At 22.8% G+C, this 17,029-nt stretch overlaps 1 long non-coding RNA gene across 1 annotated transcript; it reads right to left on the minus strand.

Moving 5' to 3' along the window:
* Window positions 1–3,486: 3,486 nt before the first annotated feature.
* Window positions 3,487–7,408, minus strand: LOC129966510 (uncharacterized). The gene is made up of 3 exons (XR_008784265.1): window positions 7,308–7,408; window positions 5,573–5,805; window positions 3,487–4,042 (listed from the first exon to the last, which is right to left on the minus strand). It is a non-coding gene; the product is annotated as an uncharacterized LOC129966510 (long non-coding RNA).
* Window positions 7,409–17,029: the final 9,621 nt, after the last annotated feature.

A 17,029-nucleotide genomic window follows, 5' to 3' on the forward strand; every position in this document is an offset into this window, starting at 1 on the left:
TATTTAATCAATAATATTAATATTTAATAAAATAAATCAAAACATTCCATGTAATTGCTTACAGTGATATTTTAAATGTCCTTTTTGTGTAAATCCTTTAAAACACAATGAACAAACAAATGGCTTTTCTCCAGTATGCACTCTGTAATGTCTTTTTAATTTTGCACTATTGTTAGATGAATATGAGCATTTGTCACAAAAATGCACAGTGAATTTTGATCCGGATGAATAAAAAGTATATTTTGATCCCAAATTATTTTCTAATATATTATCTGTGTATTGTACTTCAGCATTATCACCTGTAATGAAACAACAACAAAAAAAATTATTTGGATGCGAAAATCTAAACTATTTTATAAAATTATTAAACACAAACTGAATAATACAAGACTATATATAATTTGCCTTTAAGTCATTTGAAGAAATATTTTCAATAAAAATACAAGGCACATTTGAAAATTATATTTTAAAATCACAGGGAAATTTTTGCACATCTCTAAATGCTATTAATTTATTTGGAAATAATAATATGAAAGAATTATAAATTTTTTTCAAACTTTTATAAATTATCAAAATGTGGTTTATAAAATTACAACAGTTAAGGAAATTAGAATTATAATAGACAAAGAATTCATAAAGAAAATACATTCTATTAACATAAAATCTATTTATTCTCAGTGATAAAACTGATTTATTGTTGCTTAATCAAGGGTTCAAGTAACTTTAATTTCTTCTGATTTAATTAAAATAATCTTTTAATTTTATATTATTTTAATAATTTTACTTACAATTTGGAAAAAAAAAAGTTTGCAAATATGAGACAACATTTTAAATGAATTATATACAAAGTTTAGTGAATAAAAAAACAATTCTGGGAAATTTAAAAACAAATCTGCATATCATACGATTTAAGTTAAGGTTTATGAACCTGGTTACTGCTGAGCTAACAGACAAGAATAAATATACAATAAATTACACATAGAAAATGAAATAAATGATAAAAATTTTCAGATATATAACAGAATAACAATATTTATAATATAAGAAAATAACCAATTTGAGAAAATTTGTGTTATAATTGTTGAAACACTTTTCAGATCTATATAATTTAGTGATTTTGTTTATGTAATAATGTAAAAAATATGAACAACAATGAATACAGCATTCTTAAATAAGTCATTTACTTTTCATTAATACAAAACCAAATTGCCATACATTTCCTAAATTATTAACTAGAAACATGAATTTTAACAGAAGTACATGGATGGTAAGAAAAAAAGCCAAGTCCCTTTTTCTGGAAGATGATATATAATTTTGAAACACGAATATCACAAGGCATATTTAAAATACAAGGAATTTTTTTTTCTATAAATATAAGAACATGTTCATTAGGTACAATTCCAATTCCCGTATATGAAAATGCAAAGATTTCTTGATACCAAAATTCAATAAAATGAATCAAAACATGCAATGCAATTGTTTGCAGTGGGATTTCAAATTTCCTTTCTGTGTAAACCTTTTAAAACATATTGAGCAAATAAATGGTTTTTCTCCAGTATGTACTCTGTAATGTCTTTTTAATTTTGCACTATCATTAGTAGAATATGAACATTTATCACAGAAATGCATTGTGAATTTTTGTCCTGATGAATAGACAGTACGTTTTGATCCCAAGTAATTTGAAAATAAATTATTTGTGTATAGTACATCGTCATTATCACCTGCAATGAAAAAAAGAAAACTATACTTAAATGTAAAAATTTAGAAGAACAATTAATTTTTAATAAATCAAATTACATAATATAAAAAATAATTTGCCATTCAGTAGTTTGCAGAAAAATTTCTAATATAAAATCATACCAATTTAATGTATATAAAGAAAGAATATGTTTTTAAAAGAAATAATTGAATCTGAAAAAATTAATATTTGCTTTCATATTTGAAAGCTGGGTAAATAAATAAATAAAAACTACTTCAGTGCCATAAATGCTTCAGTCTGGTTTTATTAATTAACTAATCTGTTACTGCTATTATAGTCTAACAGTTGCATCTTAATGTTCTTTATTTTATAAAGAACACTTCTAAAAATATCAAAGCACCCATTATCAATTTAATTATAATGGATACAAACTAATCTCCACACAGGCAATTTCCAATTTAAATTATTAGATATAAGTTTTATTTAATTTGAAACTTTTACTAATGTTATATATATTAGTTAGAATTTCAAATGAACAACAGAAATATTTTTATGAGATTAACTACCTTCTCATTGGAATAATTGTAAACTGCATTTTAAAATCTGATAAAATAATGTAACAGAAATAGCATTATTCACCTGGTTATCTGCATAATTACTGGGGGAATACTGATAGTTTCTTTGAAAAACAAAGCAGGAACATTTTAGAATACAATGAAGAAAACTGTTAAATTCATCCAAAACCGTAGTTGAAAATATTTTGATTTATACTCTTTCATTTATAAATACAATTCGTTTCATTATTATTATAAATAAAATGTGGAAAAAAGTTAAATAAGTATGCACTTTATAATTCAAGATACTGGATCATATTAACATGGATATTCTGCCTTTGGTAAGAAAATATACAAACTTTATTTTCAAGCAATATTCAATAAAAATTGTGTTTGATTTTGATTTTTATAAAATAATAATCAAATAATTATATATATTTTAATCAACATTCCCATCCATATAACACAATTGACCCATTTTATTTTTACAAAAATGTGACCTACAATCTTTTTAAATAATATATTAAGGTGAGCATCAAACCTGATGATGCTCAATATAAATTAATTAAAACCTTATTAAAACAAACTCTAAAAGGAACATTATTGAAAGCCTATTTTTTATTAAATTTAATGATTCCATTGATATATTTATTCCTACGAAAATATTAGATGTTCACTTTTTTTCTAATGTAAGATCATTCAATACATACACATTAAAGTGGGAAGTACTGTATTTCTAAAATAATAGACAAAACTTTTCTTAGATTCCCCCAAATAAAATCATTATGGTACTGTAAAAGGCAAACTGCAACTATAAAAGGCTCTATTAAATATATGAAAAACTATCACTTCAAATAAATACTTTCCTTCAAATGTCGATTTTGAATTCTAGTTAAAGAATGGTTTTGCAATAAATTTAAGGATTTAAAATTTTTTTCAATCATTTTTAATCACCGTTAATTAAAACTACCCACAGATATAACATTATTATTCACAAAACAGATAAATGCTGTAGTGAAATTAAGGTTATATTAAACATTCATATATCAAATGGAATTTATCAATAGACTACAAATAAGGAAACTGAGAGTTTTTAGCATTGTCTAGTTACTTTAATTTAATAAACTAAAATTTACAAACATAAAAATAAGCACTAACAAAGCATCACATATTTTATTGAAGTTATACAACAGAGATACAAAAAAAGTTATGAAAGTTTCCATAAAGCCCAAGCAGAAAAAGCTACAAAATATATTAGTATTTATAAAATGAAAAATAGAGAAAAGTATCTATTCTATATCATCATACAATATCAGTTTAAAAAAAGTAATTTAACATGTGTAAATAAATGAATACATATATCCTTTTGTAACATTCAAATAAATAATTGCTTCAAGTCATAACATATAGGCTTTTTAATAATAAAAACCACTGCACCCAGAATAAATAATTTAATGTATACAATATTTTAAAGTTTCTTTTAATATAGAAATATATATGTGATAAGCAAATGCATGCATAAAGATTCGTAAAAGTTTCTAAAAAATAAGCTATTTTCAAATATTCTTATTTATTTTACAATTGCACAAGTGATAATATGATTTGTTATGCAAAAAAAAGTCATTAAAAGTTTGTCTTATATATTCAATAACAAAAACAGCAACCCTAAAGCATATAAATGTGTAATTTTGCAGCTTATCACTTGAGGCATTAAGTCCAATATTAGGTTTATATCTTTTTCATGGACGTCATAAACACAATCTTTATTTTTTGAGAAGACTCTTCATTCCTAGAAATAAAACAGAAAAAGAATTTTTTCCCTTTGTGTATCATCAAAATATAATGCACAGAAAGCAGTATCTTTTATAGATAGCTTTCAATTCTACTTTTAGAGTTTCTATGGTAATTGCACATAAAAAATATAGGAAAAATATATCAAAATTTCAATTTAGAAGGCTAATATATTTAATGAGACCTAAGTATTGAAGATTTACTTTTTTGAATTTCAATCCATTAACTATTGACTTTAAAATTTTTAACACAATTATTTTTAAAAAATTTCTTTCCTAAATTTTCCCTTTTTCCTTGAAGCTGTCTAATCTTCTTTCCTTCATCACCACTGATTTCTTCTACATTTTGTTACACTATTGAAATGTAAACTAACAAAGTTCTAAGAATTCATTAAGCAATTACAGATTGAAAAAATTCTGAAAAGACCAATCTGTCATGAATGGAATGTAATATATGTTTAATAATATGCAATATATATGTAATGATATAAATAAACCAAGAATAATTTTATTTTTAAAAAAAAATGTGGCATTTTTGGCTTTTGCTATATAAATCAGCAGTTCTCAATTTTTTTTTTTTTTTATCAATTCAGTGCATCCTTAAGGAAATGTGGATTTTTCTAAGTACCCTATAGAAAACTTCGACAAATACTTTTTACAAAATAGTTAATTTTTATTTTAGGTTAATAATTAAAAAAAAAAAAAACATTTTAAATCATATAAAAATTTATTTTGTTATAAATAGAATAATTACTAAGATGTAAGAATATGCCTTCCTCCTTTATAAAATAATTAAAGCATATCTTTTCCTCACATGACTGTTAGCATAACAGAATTAGAGCAGTCTGCAAGCCACTGCCATAAACTAATATTTGGTACTTTGGTCTTCCAGTCTTTTCATTTAAACTTTTTATATGCTGAAAAGCGCTGGAAATTAAAAATTGTACAAGTCATCATTACAGCCATTTATTTATGAATACAAAGTACTAATAAATGGAATTTAATATAAAGGAAAGTAAATAAAATTATTAAAATTATAAAATAGTTGATGCACTCACACAGAAGTCAAAATTCTCTAGAATGCATGGAGAAAATTACCTAAAATGCTTTCCCTATAATAAGAAAGGGAAGCAGTGAGCCACTAGGTACTAATTCTATTCACAATATTTTATTTTGAATTTGTGGAAAGGAAGAAAACAAAAAATTAAATTGAAATTTTAAAAAAAATTCTGAACGTGCAAATTCAGAAATTTCAGTGTGTAAATTCTACAGATAATAATTTAGAATGATTATACCAAACTTTTGATATTTTTCATATAATTATATAAAAATAAATTGTTGTGTTTGTTTGTCAATGTTTGCTAGGTTCATTAAATTGATAATAATAATAATAATAATAAAAAAAACAGAAAGACTTTTTATTTAATATTACTGGTCTGACTTTCTTGCAGTTTATATGTTTTAGAGTATACTCCAACTAATACATACTGTAGTACATGATGTTTAAAAAAAAACAACGATCAACTTACACAATGCACAATTTTGCAGTGAGACATCATACTTTCTCTTCTTGTAAATTTCTTCAAACAAATATTACATTCAAAAGGTTTTTCTCCTGTATGCCTTCTGTAATGACGAATCAACTTAGCTCTATTATTAGTATTATATGGACATTGATCACATTTGTACATAATGTATTTTGATCCAGTATATGCATATGCTACGTAGTGTCCTTCAATGAAGTTGCCTTTTCTTCTGCGACCTAAAAAACAGATTATCGTAAATGTAATATTTACATAGAGAAATAAAGTATAGAGAATGAATTCTATAACACAAAAAAAGAATAATATTTAAAATCAAATTTTAAAATAATTAACTTAAATAAAAATTAACTACAAAATTAGGACTGTAACACTATTATATTAGTTTCTACAACTAATTTGATTTTTTCTACAACTAATATGATATTTTTACAGCTAAAATGAGATGGGAGGAATGATGCTGAAACAACAAGATGCAAACAAATTGGAGAATTCTGAAAATATGTAATTGATAAATTATTTCAGCTATTCACATATCGGTAGATTAATGTAACAAGATTCACAAATTTTACATAATTAAGCTTTTTTTAAAAGTATTTGCAGTGCTTTCAACATCTAACTTTTCCATTATATCAATAATACAAATATTTTGCTTCAAGTGTCTAATAAAATACTATAATGTGCACTGCACTTATTAGAGTAATACTGAAGCTATATTAATGAACATCAAGCAATTACAGGCTCATATATTTAAATATAATAAATGCATTTTCAAAACAAGATCAGCTTTTTTTTTTTTTTTTTTTTAAATTTAAGTACAGAAAAAAAATTAATACTCTATAAACAGAAATATTTTTTCAATGGAACTGCCTTTTAAACTTTATGCACATTTAAAAAAAAAAATATCTTTCACTTTATAGTAAAAATAGGGAAAGTAAAAGATACGTAAGATAGGAATACAAAAAAGTAAAAACATAATCTGGCAATAACTGTAACACATTTAATCTATTCTTAAAATATTATCTCTTAAGTTATAATACAAAGTCAAATATTTCATCAATTTTTTTTATCATTGAATGTTTAAATTAAATTTACATTAATTTTAGATATTTGTTTTCATTTGTTATTTATTAAAAATCAATTAAGACAGTCAAAATATGAAATTCTATTAAAAGAAAAAACTGACTTACACTCTTCCTTTTAAGAAATTCATAGTTATGAAGAAATGAGAAAATACAAAAGAAATATATAATATTTTTCATACATGTGATCATTATTTTGTAAAACAGACCAAACACTTAAATATACACTTTCTAAAAATACAATAAATCTGTTTCAAAAAAATTTTTAATTCTTATTTTTACTTACTTGCTAATAGCTTTGCTGCATTTAAAAGAAATATACATAAGCCATGAACAAAATTGCAGAATGCTAAAAAATTTTATATATTCAAAATTGTGAAACAATTAGTATTTTTTAAAAAAAAAGTAAATTAAAGCATAATTTTGTAGCATAAAATTCTTATAAATATGATGAAAATTTGACACTTTAAAAACTACTTTAAGCAAATATTTTAAATAATTATGCTTTGGAAGTGAAGTGATGCAAAACTATTCACCTTTTTTGAATTTTGATTTTGAACAAGTACAGAATATATAAAAATAACAAAATTTTAAACCATTAATTAATGTTTACCAATAACAGCAAATAAAATACCACTTACTGATTTTACTTGATTTAGCTTGTACTTAAATTGTTTCAAACTAGATTTCAAAATTAAAGAAAAAAAAGTACATGAGATTTTTCTTGACATTCTAAACAGGATGAAAAGTAAACAGAGATAAATTAAAATAAGCTAAATAAAATCATTTGTAAATCCATTACAAACTTATTTGAGTAAAATAATGAGAAAAAGAACAAACAATAAACTTACATAGCCAAATAGTATTCTAGATTAACTTGAATACGAATAAAATATAATTATATAAAGAATGGAATTAGTTACAAAAAGGCCTTTTCAATCCATTCAACTTTATTGATCAAAGCAAAAATCTTAATAAATTCCTTACAATTTATGAACAAAGAAACCCTTAACAACTGACACATGTATGATAAGCAAAAAGAAAATGAAAACCAACAGTGCAAATTGTAATAAGTAATTTGATTGCACATCTAAAATAAAAAGTTATTAAAAATTACAAACATATCTCCTAACATGAAATGAGTAAAACAAGTAAAATAATGCATATAATCTCAACACTCACAACAATTCAATTCAAATTCATTGATCAAATACTGCCTTACCATAATGTAAATCAAAAACATGCTCATTAAGTACAAATCTGATATTAGTCTTAAAAGGATATATTATAAATTAAAGGTATCAGAATTTTAAAAAATGAACAAATTACTAACAATAATATGTTCTATTTATTGGACAAAATATGCTATATATAGCATTATTATAAAATACTAAAATTCTGAAATAAATTATTAACAAATTGAAAATGTATTTTAAAAAACTAGGCAGAAATATAAAAAAAAGATTACAAATTTGTTACACATGAATATTTTTAATTTAATTATAAGGTTCTTGTATAAATTGCAATTTATAAAAAAAAGCTAAGTTAACAGTAATCAAAGTTCTGCAATAAAGAATAATTATATAAAACAATACTATGCTTTTCACAAAATTGTTTAAGGAAACAATGCAGATTTACCATCTTTCTCTTTCAAATGTATGTAAAGTTTTATCTGTATTACTTTGATTACAATAAAGCTTTTTCAGATTCAAAGTAGTTAATTATATTCACAATATTTTTACTTGTCATAACAAGAAAACAATTTTCTTTTTGGAGAAACAGATAATTTTTAACAATAGAAAAAACTCAAAATACACATAGTAATTTCTTTTGAAACAACTAGCAAAAGTAATTGAAGGAGACAGTTCTTTTTAAAATTCTTATACATAAAACAAGGAACATACAAAAATTTTAAACATTATTTTTACTATGTTTGATCACAATGATTTGCCTTAGGCAGTTATAATTAAGATAAACGATAATAAAAACAAATTCTTCCACTTGAAGTTCCTGGATATTGTTGTTTAAAAATTTGGTGAAATGTCATAATTACTTACCATAATCTATATAATTACAAAAAGATTAAGAAGTTTGAATACATTTTACAATTTCAGAACATAACCAGGCTGCTGAAATTTCTGAACTAATCTGCATTCAAAATCAAACATAACTTTCATTGCAGTTTCTAATTTAACAAATTGCATATATATATTTACAAAAATCATTAGTAATTCTTTTTACAAGAATACACAATGAACAAAAACTGGAATAATAAAATCCTGGAATGTTTCAAAGTTGTTTTATGTTCAGATTTATGAGGTAGTATATATATTTTTTTATAAATAAATATATATTTAATAGATATTCTAAGCCATAAAATTTAAAAAATACTCTTTCATAAACAATATTTAAACATCACACGAGGATGATCATTTGATTTGAAATTGATTTATTAAGGATTGTTTAGAATAGTAACATTGAAAGGAAGAAACAACAACAATAATAAATATACAATTGGAGATACATGCAATTTTCAATACTACTGTTTAGAATACTGAAATTCATTCACATTCAATGCAGATTATACACTATTTTATATTAATTAATATAATATATTGATTATACCACAACAGGAATAATAGATGCAATTAAAAAACCTCATTATAAAGGCAAAATTGTAAACTTAGCAATTATTTTCAAATTTTAATTGAAATTAACAAAGAAAATCAAGTTTTAGAAATATTAAAAGCAAAATAAAATATTTTGCCTAACTATATAAACAATGACATTTCTAAGAAATCAAATAATCCATAAGTAAACAAAAGAATGAAGGTGAAAATAATTAGTGCAAGATAGAGGCAAAAACGAAACCAACTATGGCTAAGATTGTAAACCTAAAAATAACTGTATTTTCATTAAGAGAAGAGATTACTCTATAAAGGATAATCATGAATTTAATACTATAAAAATTGACAATTCTTTTATATTAAATACTAATATTTTAACAAAATGTGAAAGAATTTTCTTTGCAATTAATGCATTCTATGATATGTGTTTATAATGATTGAAAAATTAATACATAGCTGTCCCCATGCAGCAAAAAAATAATATACATCCATTAAAAAATAAGATAATTTTTAATTCAGCTTTACTAAATTTCAAAAGATAACAGTCTGAAATCAGAAAACATTCATGTATAATGAATTTGCTCAATGTAACATATCTATATGCTTAGCTGTAATATACCTTTTATGCAATTAAATACACCTGAAATGCTTAAAACGCAAATGAAAAATAATTTATTTCTGTTCATTTTTTTCTTATAAAATAGTTTTAGATATAAATTTAAAGTTCACACTTTATTACATTTTAATGATATTTGTCACTAGACCCTTTTACAATAATTTTGATTTTTTGATTTTTTAAAAAATTATATCAATTTTGTAAAAATAGAAAACTTAATAGCAATGACAGGATATTCTAATCAAACATTCTGGAGCCGACAAAATGATGATTCTCCTTTTTTGATCATAATATTAACAACACTCATACATAAATACCCTCCAGCTTTTTTATAACTGGTTTAAGGGAAGAAGGGATAATGAGCATACATTTAAAAACCTTTAAATTTCATCATCTAATATTGAGTTAATCAGTTGTTAAAATTCTCAAGATGTAACAGAAAAAGGTTTAACTGAAAATCTGAAATTTCAAATTACTTCTATCATTTAATTAATATGCAAAATAACAGATTTAATTATTTGCTTCAGAATGAGCAAAATATAAGTTATAATTATTAATGACCTTCACCCCTGCAGAATTTTAAAAATAGAATTTCTATCATGAAACAGTTAAAAATATTTACAAAACTTGCAATAGGAAAAATACAGGTATAAAACTTTCTATTAAGTCACAAATATATAAGAATTATCTTAACAAGTTAAAATTCAAAACAATTGTGTTTTATGAGCAGCTTGGTGTCTTCGAAAAGCACTTGGATCAGAAAACTTAGAAGGACAAATATTGCATTCATAAGGTTTTTCACCTGTGTGAACTCTTAAATGTATTTTATGATGCCATTTTTTGGTAAAACTTTTACCACATACATCACATGTGAAAGGACGACGCTCTCCATTATGCTTCCCAGAATGTCGTTTTATTTGTTGGATATGAGTTGTGGTATATGGACAATGACTGCAGAAATATTGTGAATTCTGCATATTATAACCATCTTCAGAATTGAAATAATCAAACAGCACTAAATTGTAAGACATTTTTTTACTTTCTGGTGACATACTATTAGAATCTAAAAAGAAAAAAAGAAAGCAGTTTTAAAATTTATATTAAAAAAAGTTCAATAAAAAGATCTATAATCTCAAATTAAATTTCAATTTTATGACACAAAAACAATTTTTTCAAATTGGTTATTAAAATGCTTTTAAAAATCTGATGTGAAAGAAGAAAAATAAAATCGAAATCATGAAAACATAGAATGAATATATACATAAAAGATTTTTGATACAAACTGAAAATAAGTATGAAACCACATATATTCACCAATCAATTTTCTAAAATCGCTAAAAATAAATTTAAAACTTATTTTCAACAGCTTTTCAAATAAAATAATCTTATATCACTAATTAAAAAAATTGTTTCAAATAAAATCATAATTAAAATGAATTAAAAATAAAATACTAAACTGAGGAATAACTTAAATAATAAATAATTATTAACAACATACATAAAAACTAACAGCTATCTACAAAAGAAAAATAACATATTAATTTATCATAATAACAACATATAAAAAGTAATGCATTAATACATATTTTACATATGCAGCTAATTTTGCACATTCAAGCAACTTTATAAAAAAATCAAAAGAATAATTTACCTGTATTAAAATATTATCCTGAGCAGCTAAAATGATACAAACAATTTTGTTCAGAAGGATAAAAATATTTCAACTAAATTTGAAGAATATAAAACAGTTAAAAATAGTTTTAAAACATCATGGGTTCTATTTATTTATTGTAGTTATTTAGTAGAGAAAATTAAGAAAGTCACCATCAATGACACATAATGTATTTTAATTCAACTTTATTCTTACAGCAATAAAAGAATATTAAACATTTCTATCAATTTGAATTAAATAAAACATCACCTTTTCAAGAAGTCATAATTTTGCAATGATTAAACAGACTATTTTAAATCAAGAAATTTAATTTGTATGCAGTAAAATACTAACAGCTAAATGAGTATCATGTGAAATATGAAAAAATGACTTAGTAAAACATGCACAACAAACATTAAAATTTACTTTGAAGAGTTTAAAGGGACTGTCAGAGAATTATTATGACACATTCACTTTTTATTTCCAGAAAAACAATAAAAAATTATAAGGAGATAAGATAAGAAGTAATGAGGAATTTTATCACTTTGAAGGGATGGAGGGAGGGGGGTAATTAATATTTTTATAATTTAAAATGGTATATTAATTATTGTCTATTTATATAAACAATTTTCCCCAATAAAATCTTTATTATTCAATGTAATAACCCAAAATGAATCAATTGCTTATTTTTTTTTATTCTTTAATAATGGGTATTGAATGAAATAAAATAAGTTCGATTAGTATTTAAAAAAAACTATACACTACTATTATGATAAAGTTTTAAAGCAATTTAAAAACAATAAAAATTCCCTTTTGTTAATAGAGTTTACAATGAACTTCAAATGAATATAAAAGTAATTTAAAGAGATTTGCATATATATATATATTTAATAACTTCCCTCTTTTTCCAATGTCATCCCAGCAATATAGTTTATTTAAGTGCATTTAACATTGAAGCTAATAAACTTATTGTCTGTAACCAAGATGCACTTAAATTTAATTCTATAAGACTGTCTATACTTTTATTTAATAGCAATGCAATTTATACATCATGCTATCTTCTTACGTATATAATAGTTTTTTTCTTTATACTTTTCTAATAAAATTTTTTTTTTCATGAATGGATATCTATAACAAATAATTTCCTTAGGCTTTCATTTTTTCAGGAGAATAATCAAATCATTTGAAGTTAGTTCAAATTTAAAGATTTCATAGTTATTCTAATAAAAAAAATATTTATTAACAATGCTTAAATAAGAATAATGAAATTAAATCTAAATGACAGCAACAGATTAAAAGTGATTTTATAACTAGATTATGAAAATTTTAATATTATCTTAAAATATATTTAAGCTATTTTAGTACATAAAAAACCCATCATAGATAATTTAACAAAATCACATTAACTTATTAAATTTTGAAATTTTCAGGTTTCAAAAGAAATATGAAGTTGGGGGGAAAATTCTATGCATCTATAAATAATTATTAAAGTAAAAGAGGCAGTTACTATAAACAGAATTAAAAGGCTTAAGAGCAAGTACATTCATAAATCAATACTATACAAAGATATTTTGAAAGCATTTCAAAAATATGAGAAACAGATGATTTTTCTATACTCTACAAAAGAAAATAAGATATATATTTCTAAGAATATTTATCAGCTAAACTAAAAAGGAGAAATAATGAAGAGTATAACTACATATGTACATGATTTTATATCACATATGAAATTTTAAAGTATGTTTCATCAAATTATATCTTTGAGAAAATTTCATAAAACATATTTTACATTTATATGGCATTTCGCCAGTATGAATATACATGTGTTCTTTTAAATGATGTTTATGAGTAAAGGATTTGGAACAAACTTCACAAGTAAAAGGCCGGCGGTTTGTGTGTGACAGTGAATGCCTTTTAAAATTTGACACTATATTTGTAGCATAGGAACAAATACTACAGTTAAATCTAAAACTACTTTTTTCAGTGTAATTAATAACATGGTGAAATACATTAGTTCCACTACAAGTTGTTTTGTTTTTGATCCATGAAATTTCATTTTTGGCACCTAGAAGAAAAGACTGGAATTTATTAGAAAAATAAAAGCAAAAATAAAACATCACATTATACAGAAGTTCGAAAAATACAAACATTTTCAATTGTTTTGAACAGAGTGCATCCCATATACAGGCAGAGAGGGGATGACAGAATTATTTAAATTTTTTTTTTATAAACACTCAATTTTTAACCTAAATTTTTTAAAATAATATGGCATAATGCAATAAAGAATGAAACAAGCATTTAAAAAAATATTTTCATGTTTTTATTTCAATGTGAAATTTTTATAGAGAAGGCATCTCTCTTTAGATAGATATGCTTCTATAAAAATATTCTATTCTCCTTTTCCACAGAGTATTCTTCAAGAGGAAAATAAGAATCATATTAATTTTTTCCAATATCAGATATAAAAAAAATCTAAATTAGAAAATTATTCATTGGTAATATTTTAAGTTAATAAAACATTTGTTTATAAGATAAATTATTATGATGTTTATTTATTATGATAAAAAACATCAAGGAATCTAAAGTATAAATTTTATTAACAGAAAGTACATGCATCAATATTATATGTAATATAACAATTCTGAAAACATAACAATATCAAAATAACTGCAAACATTTTTTTTAACAATATTTAGTAGAATATCATAGAGAAACTAGAACTAATGAAAATAAATGGGAAATTTTCTAAATGATGAATTTAAGATTTAACTATAAGATAAATAATACTTATAATTTAAATATTATAGAGAAGTATTAGTATCTAACATAATTTTCTTTACAGAAATATTTAAACGTTAATTGCCAAATTATTTTTAAAAAAAGAAAATATATTTGATTGCAATGTAGGTATATAATTATATAACAATATATATTTTTTTGTGTGTAATTGAATTTAAGCTTTTTTTTAAGCATATATATGACAAAATAGTGAAAAACAAGAAACAATACTTATACACATGCTGCTCCAACCCTTCCTAGAAAATTTAGCAAGTGAGATGCAAATCTTTCACTTAATCGGTGTTTCAAAACATGAAGTCTTATATGAGATTTAGAAGTAAAATCCAATCCACAATATTTGCAAGTAAAAAATTTTTCATCTACATGAACAGTCATATGCTCTTGTAAATAATGATCATGACTAAATTTTTTATTGCAAAAGTTACAAACAAAATGAGAGAAAGGGTTTGAAGAGAATTGCTGATTTTTTAACTGCAATGTCTGCTTAAATTGATGCAATCTAAATTCTTCACCAATTGCATAATAATCATCTCCACAATTCTCCAGCTTACAAGGAAGAGAAACCGATGAATAAAATCTCAAATCATAAGAAGTACGAAAAGAATCAATAGTGGATGCATCTGAAAATAATAAATAGTTTTCAGACAAAATTATTTCAGAAATCTATTTTTCTTTAAACCTAAATCAAATATACATTTAAAAAAAAAAAAAGGACATTTATTAAAAAAAAAAATTACAGTTAACATTTATAATAAAACAATTTTCATTCATAGAAAAAATTTTATAAATGTTTTACAGTATAAAAACTAATAAAATACATTATAAAACATAAGCAGTAAAAAATCTAACAATTAATAACATTTAATATTTTGTTGATGACATTTTTTTTTTACATTATTAATAAGAATGACAACAAAATGATGATGCATTGATAGTAAATAACTAGTTTTTAAAATTATTCAGGAAATAAAAAAAGAAAATACTTTCAAAACATGCTCACATTTATAGTTTTTGATACAAAGTAACCCAACATATATCATGAAAATTTTCCAATAACTTACATTAAAGTTAAATAAAATATTATTGAATATTTTCAGCAGCTTACATCTAAGAAATATGGGATATAAATATGCTTTATAAGTCAATTATATGCATATGACAGTCAAATAATAATATTTAACAATGAAAAAATAATTACATTCAAATACAAATTTTATGGCAAACACATGAAGATTAAAAAGAAAACATTTAGAGAACAAGCTAAAAAATGAGTGCTTTCAATCTTTAAACATTTGCAATTTAATATGTTCGAAATAACTATGTCAAAAAAAAAAAAAGCTTTTACATTTATTCCTGTAATTTATTCAATGTTTACTTTAAGTTCATATATAAAAATAACATTAAAAAGCTAATTCTATAATATTGCAATCTAAATCATTCATTATGATCAGAAAGTTAAACTTGAATGATAAGTCTTTAATAATCAAACCATTTCTTAAAATTCCACAGTTTAGAAGAAAGTATAATTCATAAAAGTTATTATTTACTCATATTATTATTACATATAGAATGAGCTACAGTGAATATACATATATAAAAACTTAAATACAATTCTTATGCAATCTTCCCATATGATTCTTTAAGTTTCCACGTGTTGCAAATTTTGAAGAACAAAAATCACAATGAAATGGTTTTTCACCAGTATGTATTCGAATGTGTTCCAACATATGACCTTTACAAATGAACAATTTTCCACAAACAAAGCACTGAAATTTTCGTGCTTTCTGTTTTGGTTGGAGAGAATCAAATGTAGATATACGATATCCATTTTCTTCGGTATGTCCTTAAAATAAAATTTTAAAAAATAATAATTTATTAAATGTTAATATGCATGCAAAATTCAAACACTTAATAAACAAACAATTTTTTTTTGCAAAAATTACAAAAGTTAAATGGCAACATCTCTAATCAAAAGAACTATTCCATATTCAATGGAAATTAAAGCAATTTCCTTAAAATACAGAATGTAATGTTGATTATTTATAATAATTGTTCTTTTCTATATTCTTTTATTTGTATAAGTCATAGTGATACACATTAAAATTATTCATTCACTATCTGCAGTCACATGCGGAATTTCCTTTCCTAAACATATACAGTATACTATTAAAAATATTTGCTCATATTTACAACTTTAAAATTGCAATTAGAGATTTTGAATGATATAATAATATTTAATAGGAAGATGAAAGTAAAAATATAATTGTATAATGATAATGGTAAAGGTTAACAAATAAGGGGGAAAAAATACTAGAGCACTTTTCAGTTTTTATGATTTTATTTGAAATCTCATTGACCTCTTTCATTCAAAAGCTAATATATATATATATATATATATATATATATATATATATATATATATATATATATATATATATATATATATATATATATATATAATCTAGAATCTTTAGAATCGCTACTTTAAAGAAACAATTCAATTTTATCATATTATGACAGTATATTCTAGCAGTCTACAAAAAAATTACACTTTTTGATAACTTATTTCATATATATAATTAATACATAAAAACCGAAATGAATATAGATGCATATATATAAACATACATACATCAAACAACTGAACAATATTAGATATTTAACTTTCAG

This window comes from Argiope bruennichi, chromosome 4 (genome assembly GCF_947563725.1).
Source record: "Argiope bruennichi chromosome 4, qqArgBrue1.1, whole genome shotgun sequence".
Lineage (NCBI taxonomy): Eukaryota > Metazoa > Arthropoda > Arachnida > Araneae > Araneidae > Argiope > Argiope bruennichi.